The sequence below is a fragment of the Lolium perenne genome, chromosome 4, assembly GCF_019359855.2.
Source record: "Lolium perenne isolate Kyuss_39 chromosome 4, Kyuss_2.0, whole genome shotgun sequence".
NCBI lineage: Eukaryota > Viridiplantae > Streptophyta > Magnoliopsida > Poales > Poaceae > Lolium > Lolium perenne.
Genome location: NC_067247.2, coordinates 297,957,569 through 297,975,114, shown reverse-complemented (window position 1 = coordinate 297,975,114; position 17,546 = coordinate 297,957,569). Strand labels below are relative to the sequence as shown.

The following is a 17,546-nucleotide window of genomic DNA, read 5'->3' as shown; positions in this document are numbered from 1 at the left end:
GTAAATAATTGAATTATGATAATTGTAATAAGGTTTAAATTATCTATCTATTTTGAATTATCAAATGTGTTAACTTTTACATATTGTATTTCATATTATAGTTTGGAATTCAAATTCAATTCAATATCTTATTTGAGTTCATGTTATTCATATTTGATTTGAATTCAAACTTGTTCTCCCAAAAACACATGAATGCACAAAGTTCATGTCGAAATTTGTTGCACTTACATCGATGACTAACTCAATTCCACCGATGCAAGAAAAACCTCGATCACTTTGACAGTTTTAAACAAAAGCGCGAAAATTACCCGGATTTTCTATGCATGAATGCAATGCACACATCTGTTTCCTCTATTTTTGTAACCCCAAATACTGGGATATTACAACTACTTTATTACTTTCTCTGGAACAATAGCCGAAGATCACCTTCGCAAAACCCTAGCCAGGAAGGCACATTCTTCATAAATCGCAGCGGACCGGCTGAGTTACCTTCTTGCTCCTTTTTGTTCTTATAAGGGATATGTGCAGGGAGGAGGCATTTTGGCTCATAGGAACAAATGCTCCCATTATACAAAATAATTAAAGATAATTTTAAAATGGCAAAAAATTCTGACATAATTTTTTTGGTGTACATCATGACATTCTATGTTAGTGCACAAGTTTTTGTGGAGAAACAACATTTTATGTGGCGTGTGGAAAAAAGACAAAAAAATGTCCTGTACATAGTCATGTTATAGCATCAAAATTTGTCTTTTTTACAAGAGCTACAATTTTTTTTAGTTTTTTTTAACTTGTGTACGAACATAAAATATATATATATATACATGTAAAATTTTATTTTACAATTTTTTGACACTTCAAAATGTTGATTCAGATAATGGGAGCAAATGCTCCTATGAGCTCAAGCGAATATCCCGATGTGCAGTCATTTTACTACTATTTTTGTGAACGCTTGCCAGTAGCCCGGTACTTCACTACACCCCGGGCCTAGCTTTACATTCACGTGCTGCCTAAATATAGGGCCTGGCTAGTGTCCTAATGGGCCTAATTCTGTCCAAAAAATTCCTATTGGGCATCGCATGTCTTTGAAAAAACAAAAGGATTAGTGGGCATATATGGTGGTCCAGAGTCCAACAGCTGGGCCTGAATGAAGATCCAGAGAATTTCTAGCACGTTCTCCAATTTCTAACTGTTAGGCCCAGCAATTCGATTTCTTGAGTAAAAAAAAGCACATGCAATTCGAACGGAAAGAGTGAAGAAGGAACCTGTAGCTGGGTAATAATATCCGCACATGTGTGTGAGTGTTTATCACTTCAAGGCATTTTCAACGGATCGACGTAAACGACCATGCACAAGTGCACAACATAATCATTAAGATTAATCGTGATGTACCAACGGATGATGACCATCCATTTGATTTCAGAAATCTATTGATGTGGTTGAGGCATTGAGCAATATCGCTCCAATTTACTGCTTTCATCCACATGCATAAAAAAAATTCGAGATACAGGTGTTCATACTCAACTTTAGAATGATCTAGTTGAGCATTTTTTGGTGCAAAGAGGAAATGTTGCATGATTCTTGAACATATTTTGCATTGTAGTTTATTTAAATTCTTGTATGAATAATTTAATTTGTATATTTAAACTATTCGTGTGCAATTATTTATGTGTATAAATATTGTAATATTGTTTAAAACTATGCAAAATGTTATAGTTTGATGAAAAAATCGCAAACGCTAGGGATCGGCCGAATGTAGCTATAGTCGGTTATGGTATAACAAAAAATCGTCAACGGTACATTTTTTATGAATGTAACATTTTTTCCTTGTGCGTGCCATTTTAAAAAATGTTACATCGCGTTGTAACATTTCACTGCAATATATCCAAAAAAAAAATTCTCACTTATCCAACATTACATTAGGCGTATGTAACATTGGTGCAATTTCTTTGTGTCATAGGCAGGAAATTAATTTGTAACACTTTGCTCATACTTATACAACGAAAAATGATGCACATATATAACAAATCGCAACATCGTGTGTAACTTAGACAAAAAATCCACCAAAGTTACCCTTCCCCAATGCCATGGCAGCATCGCCATGACCGATTCGAGCTCGGTGCTTGCAGGCGCTGGCGAGGTGGCCCGGAGGTGACGTAAAAGGGGCTTCCCGAGCTCGCCGGAGATGAATTGTCGAGATTGTCTTCTCTGAGTCCGACGGCAAGATCTAGCCACTGCCATGTCCATGACGGCCTCCAACCGGAGGGATAGCTCCAGTGACCGGGCATGGAGAACTCGGTCAGAGGAGCGGCTAGCACCGTGACCGCGCGAGCCTCGGGTCTTGGAAAGGAAGAACCGGGTGTAGCAGCAGCCGGTTGGTAACAAAACTTTTCCAAAAGAAAATTAATATTTTTGGGACCAACACCATGGAGAGCGCCAGCATGGGACAGTCTCCTCTATATTCAAGATGGACTCACGGCGATCCTATAAACCACTATGGATACACTTGCTAGCCTCTATCTACGATAGGATCGCTGGTGGAGATGCCCTAAGAGTAATTCCAATAGTATAGTCGGTTGTTGGCTATAAGCAAAATGCTATATCATTTATAGTCAACATGTAGCTAACAAGTACTATAGTTGCCTATAGGAATGTACAATACTATTTTTCTCAATGGATGACCCACATTTCATTGACATAATTTTCCTTAGGAGTGCTAGAGCTAGCTTTTGCATAAGAGTGCATTTACGCTCTCTCTTCTCTTCTCTCTCCTTTAACTAGATACAAATATGTTATTTTAGTCCTTATCGCTAACTACTCCCTCCGTCCCGTGGAGAGTGTCAGATCCGCAATACAAAGTAACTTTTGCAAAAAAAAAGTCCAGAAACAGTGAAAACGCTTCAAGATAGGACTTCTGTTTTGAATTTCAAACATCGATCTTCCCCGACCTCCGTCTCCGTCCTCGATCTCTGCCTTCCGCCGTCGAGGTTTCAGCTCGTCGTCGCCCCCGGCGACCGATCTATCAGCAATTTCGATGGGGGCGAGGTCAGCAAACACAACGATTCTATGTGGGACCATCGCCCCCGTCGTGTTCCCGAACCGTGATCTCCATTGCAGAGCTCGCGGCGCTCGCCACCGGCTGCTGTCTGCTCCGTGCGCCGCCCTTGCCTACTCCCACGCGCCGCGCCCGAACTCGCGTCGCTAGCCGCCCGCTGCTCTCTGCACCGCGGACGCCTCTGCTCCTCCTCTGCTCCGCGTGCGTGCCTCTCTGCGCCGCTCGCCGTCAGCCACAAGCTCCTCCCTGCAGCGCTGCTGGTCCTCCGCTGCGCCGCTCGCGGTCAGCCACGAGCTCCTCCCTGCAGTGCTGCTGGTCCTCCGCTGCGCCGCTGCACCTCCGCTGCGCTCGTTGTTGTCCTCGACGGCTTGACCTCCTCCCTGCGCCACTGCGCCACCGGCTGCTCCGACGGCGAGCTCGTCTGCTCCCTGGACAAGATCGACGCCCTCCCCTGAACGAACTCAACGCCCTCCCCTGAACGAGCTCGCCACCCTCCCCTGAACGAGCCCGCCGTCCTCATCCCTGAACTGTTACCTGAAAAGGTACTGCAGTTCCGAACAGCCCGGATTTGAATGTGCTTGATCTAGCCTTGTTCAGGTCACTGCAGTCCCTTACTGACACGAGAGCACCTAAGAATATAAAGGAACTGATAGAGGGTGTGGAAGAAGAATACAATGACTATGAGGTCAACAAACTAAGTAGAAGCTTCTTCACACTCAAGACAATTATGATTGAGATAATGCGGGCAGAAGGAGACGTACACTATGATATCCCACACATGTATAAGGACCTCCTCGAGGCAGAAGGAAGGCTAGAAGAGGTAATGGATGATCTATGTGTCCTGATGAACGTACTTACGAAAACCAAAACCATTATACTCCAGTACATCCAGCAACAAGCAGAAGTTGCAAGAGAAGCAAGTGCCAAGCAAGCAGCCGGAGAAGCAAGCAACCGAGCGGGAAGAGAAGCACGGGAAGCAATCAAGAAACAAGAGAAGCAAGCGGCAAGAGAAGCACATGAAGCAATCAAGAAACAAGAGAAGGAAGCGGCAAAATAAGCACTTAAAGCAAGCAAGAAACAAGAGAAGGAAGCGGCAAGAGAAGCACATGAAGCAATCAAGAAAGAAGAGAAGGAAGCGGCAAGAGAAGCACGTGAAGCAATCACGAAACAAGAGAAGCAAGCGGCAAGAGAAGCACATGAAGCAATCAAGAAACAAGAGAAGGAAGCGGCAAAAGAAGCACTTAAAGCAAGCAAGAAACAAGAGAAGGAAGCGGCAAGAGAAGCACGTGAAGCAATCAAGAAACAAGAGAAGAAAGCGGCAAAAGAAGCACTTAAAGCAAGCAAACAACAAGAGAAGGAAGCGGCAAAAGAAGCACTTAAAGCAAGCAAGAAACAAGAGAAGGAAGCGGCAAAAGAAGCACGTAATGCAAGCAAGAAACAAGATAAGGAAGCGGCAAGACAAGAAAGAAGCAAGAAAAGAAAGCGACCCTGAAAGTATAGAGATGGTAAACCTAGAGGGGGGGTGAATAGGTTTCTACAGATTTTAATTCTTTCTTTGCAATATTAGGCTTTGCGGAATATAAAGGTGAGCCTAATGCAAACTAGGTGAAGCAACCTATATGAGGATACAACTAACTCGAGCACGAAGGCTCTCACAGGCAGTTAAATCACAAGTAAGGAGTTCGGTTAGAGATAACCGATAGCACGCGGAGACGAGGATGTATTCCCGTGTTCCCTTCCTTTGCAAGAAGGTACATCACGTTTGGAGGGGTGGAGGTCCCACGAAGGATTCCCCACGCCACGAAGGCTCACCCTATTCTCCGGAGCCTATCCCACGAAGGAATAGCTCACTCACTTGTGGTAGACTTTGAGGTAGCCTCCAAACCTTCACAATCTTGCCCGAAGCAAATCCACAGCCCGGATGCTTCCGGACTCCTCTTGCCCACCTAGAGTTTCCAAGGAACCCTAGGAAGCAAGCTTCTCGATGAATACAAGGGGGAATGAGATTTGGCTTGGTAGAACAGTATATCGGGTCCTCCTCTAACGATTCCCCGGAGGGATTTGAGTTTGGGTGGAGGAGGAGGGAGATCGGAGGCTTTTGGTGTTTCTAGCAATGGAGTAAGAAAGAGAGAGCTCAAGAACAGCTTGTAGTGTAGTGCCTAACTGTTCAGAGGTAGGAGAAGGCCTATTTATAGTGTTCCTCGAAATATGGCCGTTGGTCACTTGCCACCTCATCGTTTCTCCCGACAAACCCGGTCAACCGGACCACTGACCGGATTGTCCGGTGCAGAGGCCGGTCGGACCGGGCCAGGGACCGGACCTGCCGGTCCAGACAGGACGGTAGACCGAACCCCGACCGGGAGACACTTTGCGTCGTCCAGGAGTTCCTCCGGTTGGTGGCCGGTTGGCGCCCGCACGCCGGGCCCGCCGGTCTGGAGGCCGGTAGACCGGGCAGCAGACCGGACCGCTTAGGCGCTCATTTGACGCCCGGTTGGCGCCCGGTCGACCGGACCGCACGCCGGACTCGCCGGTCTGGAGGCCGGCTGACCGGGCGGCTGACCGGATTTCTGCTGTAGACCCCTTTTCGATTGTTGTTGAAGTGGGGGTCTCCTTTAGCCTTCTTGTTCCTTTGATACACCATTTATGCCTCTTTGCCTAATACCTGAGATTATCCTTATAAACATATTAGGCCAAATACTCTAGCACGGTGTCATTGTTACCAAAATAATGGATAAGGGTAAAATACCCTTACAATCTTTCCCTTTTTGGTATACGATGACAAACCGAGCTAGAGTCACATATAGATATTATGATAAGCTCTAAACCTTGATTCCATATAAGATATTACGACAGCTCCCCCATAATGTGTGCACTTGGAGAATTTGCGTTTGAATGCAAAGTGCACCATTTGTGGAATATGAGAAGCTCCCCCAATATCTTTAGGAAACAAGCATGGTATGGACAAGTATATCAAGATATATAAGCATAAAGCATGATTATCCTAATAGAGTGATTAAGCATACAAATAGTCGTCCATACACGTCCATACACAAATTATTTCGAAGTAGCAAATGGTTCTTGAGAAATCAAAGCAAATAAGCACAAGCCATATAAGATTCAAATAAAGCAACACCCATGGCTTGTGACAATCAAAGAACCCCGTGGTCCTAGACTCTACTCTCTTCTCCCCCTTTGGCATCGGAACACCAAAAAGGCGAAGAAAAGAGGAGAGATGCTATCGCACCCATCAATAAAACTCATGCCCGGCGGAGTAGGAGCTCTCGCCATCATCGCGCGCAGCCGCATCACCTTCATCCTCATCACCGTCATCATCAGTAGGAGTAGGAGCACGAGCAGTCCGAGGAGGAGGGCCACCATGAGCATACATGAATAGGTCGAAGTTCTGGAGCATCTCATCAGTAATGGGAGGCATCTCCCAAGCAGGTGCAACCACAGGCTCCATCTCAGGGCCAGAAGGAGGAACAGGAGCATTCCGTGCAGCCATGAACTCACTCTGTCTCCTCCATGTCTCCTGGTTCAAGGCAAGACTCTGATGTGCAACATCATTGGTATTCTTGCACATTTGCCACATGCTGGAGAAGAAGCGAGCGGCACCACGCTGAGGGCGCCGAGAGTAGCTGGAGCTCGCTGTAGGATCATGGTGTTCCTTCGAACGGCGCTCATTGGAGGGCATCATGGAAGGGACTTCCGGGCGACCGTCCTGAGTAGGGAACCTGAATGGTTCCATGATGACTCTTTCATCAAGAGTGTTGAGAGGAACAGGAACAATGTAGTTGATGAGCCGCTGAACATACTGAGCATAGTTGGGAGTCATGCGGTCCATAACTGCACGCTTCAGTTCACAGTGAATAAGATCACAACCATCAATTTTCCTTATCCTGGCAGGGTGGCAATAGTACATCAGATTCAGGTGGTAGTTCCTGACTTCACTAGTATCTCCTGACTTGCTGATGAGACTCTCACGGAACATCTTGGCAAGGACAAGATATGAGTAGTACATCCCAGAGATAGTGGGAGGCCCAGCTGTGGGGTTAGTGTGATAACAAAAGGAGATGTCACCTCTAGTGAGCTTAGGCCGAGTATGAATTTTGTACCCTTGAGCACGGCCACCACCAAAACCCATGGCCACACAGAACTGAGTGTAGGTGCAGGAGTACTTCTCCCTGCCAGTCATCCAAGTCATGGTGCGGTCTGCATCATCATGGAAGAAGACAGTGCAATGGAATTGACAGACTAGAAGGGGACAATAGGTGGCATCTTCTTGTTCATCATCGGGCTTCAGGCACACAGGGTCATATAGTCCCATACCCTTCAAGGTTTCAACCACAAAGTGGTACTTTGTGGCTTCATGCAAGGCAATCTCTTCAGGGTTTATGGCCTTGGGCATCACAACAGCACCATTCTTCATACACTCTCGAGTATTATAGAAACCATCCCATAGGGCTGCTTGTGTCTTGGTCCAGAAGAACTTGTCCCCACCAGTGTAAGTCCGTTGCTCATAGCGATACGGATTCACCGTCCTCACTTCCTTCCAATCACCACGGTGTGCATCCGCAATATTGAAATCTGGCATGATTTCATCATCCTCTTGGGCGGCATGCTTATCCTTTTTCTTACCACCAACTGACTTGCTTCTTCTCCCAGCCGAGCTGCCAGTGTCAGTAGTCTGATGAGCTGCAGTGGGTACGCGATCACTAGTACGGCGGGGTGGATTCTCAGCAGTCCGTCCTCTCTTGGCAACAGTGCCACGTGGTTCACCACTCCAACTACCCGAAGACATGGTCCTCCTTGATCAAGAGAGCAAGAAGAACACTAGGTAGGGCTTGAAACCCAAGAACTCCAAAATTTCCAAAAATAGCTTGAGAGGGACCAAATCCTTTGGTGGAGTTGTTCCAAGAGGCCCGATCTATGGTTTGGTGGAGTTTGGGAGGATTCTTGTGGTGGGAAGGTCCTAGATCGTGGTGGAGGTGGCGGCCATGGAGGTTTGGGAGTTGGGGGGTAATGAGGAAGAAGACCCCAAGGGGTATCCTCTCCCAACACATAACAGGCCGCACGGCCGGTCGGGCACCCGGTCGACCGGACCTGGCGCCGGCTGATCCGGCCCAGAGGCCGGTCCAACCGGGCCAGAGACCGGCCAGGGACTAACTGCCCAGTTTTGTCTCGTTTTGCCTCGTTTTTCCCCTATTCTTTGTGTAAATGTGTGTGAATGCTCAGATGATTACATGTACATATAGATAGATAGATGATGATGAGATGAGCATAGACATGGGGTTGGAAACACAAAGTTCTCTAGGCATACCCATTGGAGAGAAAATCCAAACAAGATGTAAATAGGAACAATGGGCATGATTCGAAATATATATCAAGAATCATAAGTCATTTTGAAATGATTTTTGCAATAAGATCATTTGGCCTTATATAGTCAAATCAAGTTGTAATGAAGGCTCAATGAGGGGCGGGGGATTACTCCCCCTATGTGAAAGCGCAAATGGCATGAGACCTCGAAGAGACATGCTTGGGTCCATATAATGACATTGGGTCTATTTATGTTGCACACATAGGTATGCATCATACCAAGACATGGTAGGATGACTATCCCCATATGTGCTATGCCTCTAAGCTAGATAGCAAGATAAATGCAAGAATATAGTGCAAGAAGTTAATCAATCCAAGTTTTTAGGATCAAGAATACCAAGTTCTCCTCTCAAGTTAACAAAACGGGCTTCATCCAAAGGCTTAGTGAAAATATCCGCCAATTGGTAGGTTGTTCCCACATGAGTGAGAGCAATATCCTTATTGGCAACATGATCACGTAGGAAGTGATGGCGAATGTCAATATGTTTGGTGCGACAATGTTGAACCGGGTTGTTGGCGATCTTTATTGCACTTTCATTGTCACAAAGAAGAGGCACCGTACCAAGAGACACAACATAGTCTTTCAAGGTTTGCTTCATCCATAACAATTGAGTGCAACAAGATGCCGCGGATATGTATTCGGCTTCGGCGGTGGATAGAGCGGTGGAGTTTTGTTTCTTGGATGACCAACTCACCAATGACCGGCCAATAAATTGGCAAGCCCCGGAGGTAGACTTCTGGTCAACCTTATTACCGGGCCAATCGGAATCCGAATAGCCAATGAGTTCAAAGGTTGACCCCTTTGGATACCATAGCCCGAGAGTAGGAGTGAGAACAAGGTATCTTAGAATCCGTTTGACCGCCATTAAATGGCTCTCCTTAGGAGCGGATTGAAAACGAGCACACATCCCTACACTTAGCATGATATCCGGCCTAGAGGCACAAAGGTAGAGCAAGGATCCTATCATGGAGCGGTATACCTTTATGTCCACTTCCTTCTCACCATCACATGAGCCAAGTTGCCCCTTTACGGGCATGGGTGTCTTTTCATTGGGCTTGCATTGGTCATGTTGAATTTCTTGAGCATGTCCTTCACATACTTTTCTTGAGAGATGAAGGTTCCTTTTGCAAGTTGCCTCACTTGGAAGCCTAGGAAGAACTTCAACTCTCCCATCATGGACATCTCAAATTTCCTAGTCATCAATAGCTCAAAAGCTTTGTTATGATTGGGGTTAGTTCCACCAAAGATAATATCATCAACATATATTTGACATATAAATAGGCCACCCTCTTTAACCAGCTTGGTGAAAAGGGTGGAATCGACCGTACCCATGCAAAACCCATCATGTAGTAAGAAATCCCTAAGGAACTCATACCAAGCACGTGGAGCTTGCTTGAGACCGTAGAGTGCCTTATGGAGTAAATACACGTGGTTGGGTCGACATGGGTCTTCGAAACCCGGGGGTTGAGCCACATATGCGGTTTCTTTTAGGGGACCATTCAAAAATGCACTTTTCACATCCATTTGATATAGTTTGAAATTGTGGAAAGATACAAATGCAAGCAAAAGACGAATAGCTTCAAGGCGGGCTACCGGCGCAAAGGTATCCTCAAAATCCATACCTTCTATTTGGGCAAACCCTTGCGCCACTAACCTTGCTTTGTTTCGTATGACAATGCCATTCTCATCTTGCTTGTTCTTGAATACCCATTTGGTCCCAATAACATTGATGCGATGATCCTTGGGTCTCTCAACTAGAGACCATACTTCATTACGAGTGAAACACTCCAATTCTTCTTGCATGGCAATTACCCAATTCGGATCAACCAAGGCTTCATGTACCTTAAGTGGTTCAAAACTACACACAAAAGCATGATGTTGACAATAAGTGATAAGTAATGCATGGTGTCTACGAGTTACCACTCCTCTTGAGATGCTACCAAGGACTTGATCCACTTTCATGTCACTTGCCCTTGTAGCGGCCTTGATCTTCCGAATGGTTCCTTCATGATCAATGAATTCATCTCTTGCTAGTTCTTGATCATGAGGGATCACTTGAGCTTGATCATGAGTTGAGGATGTTTCTTGATCATCATCATGGTCTTGCTCCGTGGAATGAGGGTTTTCTTCTTATTCTTCGGAACGTGACTCATCTTGAGTAGAGGATGGTTCTTGAGTTGCACTTGATGGTTCGGCTTGAGTTGAGCTAGGCTCCACTTGAGCCGTGCTCGATACATCTAATCCATCATCTTGATCATCATTATGGACTTCCATGGGCCGGATGTGTCCAATGCCCATATGCTTGATGGCACTAGATGGATCATCATTATTACCTGCAACACATGGAACAGCTTGCTCCACTTGGGAGCCATTATCCTCCAAGAACACCACGTCACAAGATACTTCAATAGTCCCAGTGGACCGGTTGTAGTATCTATAGGCGTGAGAGTTCTCCGCATATCCAACAAATATACACTCTATGGTTCTAGTTTCAAATTTACCGAGCTTTCCTTTGTTGTTCTTAACAAGACATTTGCATCCAAAGACACGAATGTACATGACATTAGGTTTGTTACCGGTAAGAAGCTCGTATGGAGTTTTGTTGTGGAGGGGACGGAGGAAGAGCCGGTTGGAGTAGTGGACGGCCGTAGAGATGGCTTCTCCCCAAAAGTTGTGGGGTGACTTGAATTCACACAACATGGTTCTTGCCATCTCAATGATTGCCCGGTTCTTCCTTTCAACAACACCATTTTGTTGAGGGGTGTATGGCGCCGAAAACTCATGCTTGATGCCCTCATCATCAACAAACTCTTGCATAGTGTAGTTCTTGAACTCGGTGCCATTGTCGGTCCTAATTGCCTTGATCTCGGATTCATACATACGTTGAGCTTTCTTGGCGAAGGTGATGAACTCTCTATGGGTCTCATCCTTAGACTTAAGGAGAAAGACCCAAGAGTATCTTGAGTAATGATCAACAATGACAAGTCCATACTTGCTCCCACCAAGAGTATCATAATGTGATGGCCCAAAGAGATCCAAATGAAGGAGCTCCAAGGGCCTAGATGTGGTAACAATACTCTTGATAGGATGTTTCTTCTTAAGTTGCTTTCCGGCTACACATGCATGACACGCGTACAGCACGCGACCGTTGGGAACCCCAAGTGGAAGGTGTGATGCGTACAGCAGTAAGTTTCCCTCAGTTAGAAACCAAGGTTTATCGAACCAGTAGGAGTCAAGAAGCACGTTGAAGGTTGATGGCGGCGAGATATAGTGCGGCGCAACACCAGGGATTCCGGCACCAACGTGGAACCTGCACAGCACAACCAAAGTACTTTGCCCCAACGAAACAGTGAGGTTGTCAATCTCACCGGCTTGCTGTAACAAAGGATTAGATGTATAGTGTGGATGATGATTGTTTGCAAAAAACAGTAGAACAAGTATTGCAGTAGATTGTATCGATGTAAAAGAATAGGACCGGGGTCCACAGTTCACTAGAGGTGTCTCTCCCATAAGATAAATAGCATGTTGGGTGAACAAATTACAGTTGGGCAATTGACAAATAGAGAGGGCATGACAATGCACATACATGATATGATGAGTATTGTGAGATTTAATTGGGCATTACGACAAAGTACATAGACCGCTATCCAGCATGCATCTATGCCTAAAATGTCCACCTTCAGGTTATCATCCGAACCCCTTCCAGTATTAAGTTGCAAACAACAGACAATTGAATTAAGTATGGTGCGTAATGTAATGTGGTGACCCTGCATACCACTGCATGTTGTAGTATGCCAGTCGTTGATATAACATTCACGAAGTACCATTCCGCAAATATTACATCCCTCAGAGTAGTACAACAGAACATAGCATGTCCATAACTCATTCATTTATTATTACAACTATCATACACATGTCATCTTGGAGCTCCTCTTGGGTCCTAAGAGGAATACTCCTGGGTTCGAGGCGAACCCAACTTAGCTTACAATATAAGAGTTTCATTAAGTTATACATTTATTTCCTCGAGCAGCTAAATACTAAGAGTTCGGGCTGCTCAGTTACTACTACTACTGGATATCTCTAGGCTTGATCTCCTCCGGAAGCCTCCCCGGATCCGTAGACGATGAGGTAGTCTACGCCTTCTACACCTCCAGAGAGGTCTGGTTCTTCATAGCCGATGATCTCGGCTCCTTCATTGTTGTCGTAGTCCTCCTCCAGACGATTCAGACAATCTAAGCATGGGATTTAAGAGTGGTATGAGTACGAGCGTACTCAACAAGTTCATTATAGATAAGAGGTGTTTAATGCACTAGCTACGATATTAGACCAGAAAGTCTAATACCAATGCAAGTTTTGATAAACATTTCTTCAAGAGATTGCTTTTATTCCAAAGAGCTATGTCCGTCAGCCTTCACCGGTTTACTAGAACTTCATGGAGCTCCTTTCCGGCCGCGTTCGCAGTTCCTTATCCCGGAACAGGGAGTGACAGGTCACAGTTCTTTACACTCTGCAGAGGGGTGTTGCTTTACCCATAAGAGATCTTAACCTTGGTGCCAACTGGGCAGCTTTCCCGTCCACACTTCCTTCGGTGTGAGGCCCGGTATAAGGTCTAGCCAATCATGTTCCTCCGCTACCTCGAACACCCACCTTTTGTTGCATGCCCCGACCCTGGGTCCACGCCGGTCCCATTATTCCCGTAATTTCAGGGTGGACCCCGACCACGACGACAGTGCTGGGCTCTACCATACACTCCTACGCCGGTAGCTGCAACCCATCATAGACCGCATTACCGTGGGGAATTAGAATGAGATCCCCACCCTCCGGTTGTTCCGCAAGACACAACTGCTACGGCAAGCAATGCTTTACCGTGGGGAATTAGAATGGGATCCCCACCCTCCGGTTGTTCCGCCAGATACAACTGCTACGGTAAGCGCATCCGTTGATGAACGAGAGGTGGAAACACTTTTGACTACTCCGTCCCACTCCGGATCTTATGGTTAACACGGGTATTACGGCACAAGAATCATCACGACATTTGTTGTTTAATCCTAGATGGATATAAACCCGTGCAATGGAACCTCCACCATATCAACACATTCCATGGTTCCATTGCCCACCACATAGTCATATTCATAGTTATGAAAGTAGTGGTTTTGATTTTTATGCAATAGTGATAACCATAATACTTAGCAAGTAATTTGATAGAAATACTCGAATGACATGAGCAAGTGATGAACTTGCCTGAACACTGCAAAGTTTTGCAGTTGGATGGTGTGGACTGACCCTTGTCCTCTGTCTCTGAAAAATAGCATCATTGTCCGATAAGGGCAATGGTTAAAGAAGCAATTATGCATGGTTCCAGTTTTAGGGTTTGTCCCCCCCTTCCGATGTTGTTATTATTTCATGTAGGATGTTATTACTAAGAATAATTTGGGGATACTTGATTTAAAGTAATATACAACCTTGAAATGTTGTCAAGGTGTTTTTAAAGTCCAAATGCATTAATGGACTTATTTTTATTATTGAAAATTATATGCGTGATTTAAATGATTATTTAAATCATCAAATGAAGACTTATTCTTAATTGTCTTCAAAAATTCCCCTTTGTATTTTATTATGATAGAGAATTTTATGCTGATCTATTTTCATATTTTTAATTATTTTTTTTAGAGCTATTAAGTATTTATTGTGCCTTTCCAACGTTTATCTTATATTTACTAATTGGAGGCACCATACGAGACATCACATTAATCCACATCATTAGAATAATTAAGACAATTAGATCTAAAATTAATGGCTAGGATTAGTTAAAAAGTTGTTCTATATAATGTCACATCGGATTACATAGACACGTTTGATTTGATTAGTTATAGCACGTAACCTGGGAACCTAATATAGACATAGTTTTGTGTAACGCACGACCATCTCAAAAGAAGAGATTTAGTTTTTAAACACTACAAGGTTAAAATGATGACCAGTCGTGCCTCTCTTTCTCCTCCATGTATCCAGCAACTCTCACATCTTGCCCGGTGATATCTCCGTATCAAGCTGGTTTCCAAATCAATCTGCCAAATCGCTTCGCCTCGCCTCGCAGTAACCACTTCTCAGCTTTGTATTGATTTTTACGCATCTGTGTGACATACCCAACGCAGTAATTAGATTGAGCTCCTGGGTAACCACTTCGCAGCAATTGATTTTTTGCAGATCTCTGTGTAAACTACCCAGAGCAGCCACAGGTCAATGGATGCAAAGTAACGAGATTGAGATGATGAGATCGATATGCCCTAGCAAATACAACAAGGATACCACCGGTATGGCTATTATTTTCCACCGCCTAGCGCCCGCCGTCGAGCTAAATACGTGATGTTTTATGTCCATACTCTACCGATGCTGGGGCTAATTAATGATTCTTGCACCTAGGTAGAGCGGATAAAATTTCTGTAGTTTAGACTTATACAGTTTGTTTTATAATCTAATTAAATAAACATATATATATATATATAATTTGGTCCGCTAAAGTGTATCTAATTAGCAACTACTACCTTTTTTTTCAAATTAATCAGCTCGGATTTGTCTAGATTTGCATTTATCTAAACCTTAAAATATGTCTAAAACTCTAAATACATGTTAATCTAGAAAAAAAACGTCTCAATTAATTTGGAACGGGGAAGTATATGTAAACAATGGATCATGAATTCACTTCTCTGATACCACACAGTCTTGATATGATCCTTATTTATCAGGAGGTATAAGTGCTCTCTCTTTGCAATTACATATTCACTAATTTTCAATGATTTTGTTACAGTGTCCATGCTAATGATAGAGAAACCTGACATCTAACAGGATAGTTATATATGGACGAGGAACAAAGAAAAAGCAACGGGACCGTGCTTTCCGCAATACTTATATGCTAGATGATTGTCTTCTTTTCTGTAAGTCTCAAAAGGTTTTTTTACAATCGCATGATATATTTTCATGAGAGAGAAAATAATTTGCCTCTATAGGGAGAGACTAAGAATTTGAATATTGTAGAAAAAAAAGTTGATAGTCAGAGACAACTAAAATAGTTATCACCGATCTTCGAAGTACCGTTGGCATCCAAGTTCGAGAGACAGTGGGCAAGAACATGAGCATCATCATGTGCGCTATATTCATCCACGTCGGCGTCATGATGGTCCAGAATGTGAATAACATTAGCGGCCGTCACTCAGCAACCTAAAGATTGTGCTGGCAGCGTGCACATTGGATTTGCAACCATTTGCGAGGTCGACCAGAGCAGCTTGCAGTCACATCCTCGGCAGGGCCTTGGTCCTCCGTTTTAGTCTCATGGTTGGAGCCGTCCCTAGAGATTGAAGCCGCCACCGTAGGAAGAATAGCGTTGGCCGCAACCAAAAGTCCTGTGGGGAGCAGTCGCTAGATCGACGCTGGGGAAGCACGAGCACGTGCATGACTGGGTGGAAGCAATTGGCAACATGCAAGCCTCCACGACCTTGCCGACTCCGTTCTACAACTCCCTACACTCCAGCGTTGTCCAAATCGAACGCTGATATTGGACACCTCAAAGATGAGAAGTCTCGGGTACTATGGAGAAATGAGTCTTCATTATTTTTTCCGTGAAGAAATGAGGGATATGAATACAAGAAATTGTTGCATGTACATATGATTGACACACATGTAGATAATAAAAAATAAACATGTGCTAGCAACAGTGCGAATGTACATTGTGTCCATGTTAGATGTAAATAGCATGGATATTTAGTGTAAAAGTTTTTTCTAACCCAAGTCAAATATGCATGCACATGTATATGTACTCACACATATTAAAATATCATGTAATAGGAAATGCACCATATTTCTTAAGGACACTAAATATGAGTGTTCATCGCCTTAAATATTAACGGGAACTCAAAATATGTAAGTGGGCTATTCAAAGCCGAATAAAAGGCATGTGTACACTCGCACAAGTTATACTGAATTAAAGAAGATATTTTATACAGATAGGAAATACACCAATTTCAGATATTTAAGATCAACAAAGTCGCCAAAGACACATCCATATGAACTGAATAGATATTACATAAAACAGATTTAACTTGCAAAATCCAAGACAATAGCATAAGAGAAAACATTAACTAGCCCGTGCAGGAGCACGGGTTGATGACTAGTGCATTTTAATTGAATTGTGAAATGGCGAAAATGCCCCTGGGCCCACCTGTCGGTGCAACCCAGTGGGTTAGGTCGAACCGACCGGCCTGGTCCGGCTCGACCAGCCCCACTTCTCTCTCTCTCCCTCTCACGCGCGACCGAACCCTAACCCTAGCCGCTCTGGCGACTCGCGTCGCCGCCGTCTTCTCCGAATTGTTCCGGCCGTCTCCGGCCGTCGCCGCCGGCGAGATATGGCGCATCTGAACCGCCGTTCAACGGCGCTTCAGATCCACCACGGCGATCTGTGAAGCGCCGCCTGCTCGTCTTGCCCCTCTTCGCTCTGGTCGCCTGGCGTGGAGTGCCGTGGCGATCTCGTCGCCACCGACGCTCCAGATGCCGTGGCGCCGCCGTGCCTGACCGTGGTGGTGCTGGTGCCGTGGCGCCGCCATGGCTTGGCCTGGCCTGGCGCTGCTGCGCCCTCGGCGTGTGCCGCCGTGGCCGCCATGGCCGTGCCATGCGCTTCACTTCACCGGTGAGTATCCATCGCCTCCTACTTTCCCTGTCTGCTCTGCTCACTTCTCTCCTCACCCTCTTCGTCTTGCTCAGCCACTGGCCTGCATCTCCATGTTGAGATGCTTGCCGTGACTATGCGCTGCTGCTGTGCCTTGCTAGCCTGTTCATGTGCTACTGTGCTTGTGTTGCTATGCTACTGTGCTGCTGCTGTAAATCTGCTGGCCTGCTACTGCCATGGTTACTACTGTTGTGCTATCCTGCCATGCTATACATGATTCTGTGCAAGATTCCTAGGCTCTGTGCTTGCTTATGTTTGCAATTCTTGCTTAATTCTATCTTTGTGATCTTGTCCTTGATGCTATTACTGCTGGATCATCAAGTGTATTCAACTATTTGCCCTGGCTGTGATTACTGTGTGTATTCCTGGCAATTTTTGTAAGTGCCAGTGCCATGGTG

At 45.0% G+C, this 17,546-nt stretch overlaps 1 long non-coding RNA gene across 1 annotated transcript; it reads left to right on the top strand.

The window, feature by feature from the left end:
* Positions 1–14,363: 14,363 nt before the first annotated feature.
* On the top strand, positions 14,364–16,288 carry LOC127348993 (uncharacterized). Its single transcript, XR_007880056.2, has 4 exons — positions 14,364–14,525; positions 14,620–14,743; positions 15,276–15,364; positions 15,465–16,288. It is a non-coding gene; the product is annotated as an uncharacterized lncRNA (long non-coding RNA).
* Positions 16,289–17,546: the final 1,258 nt, after the last annotated feature.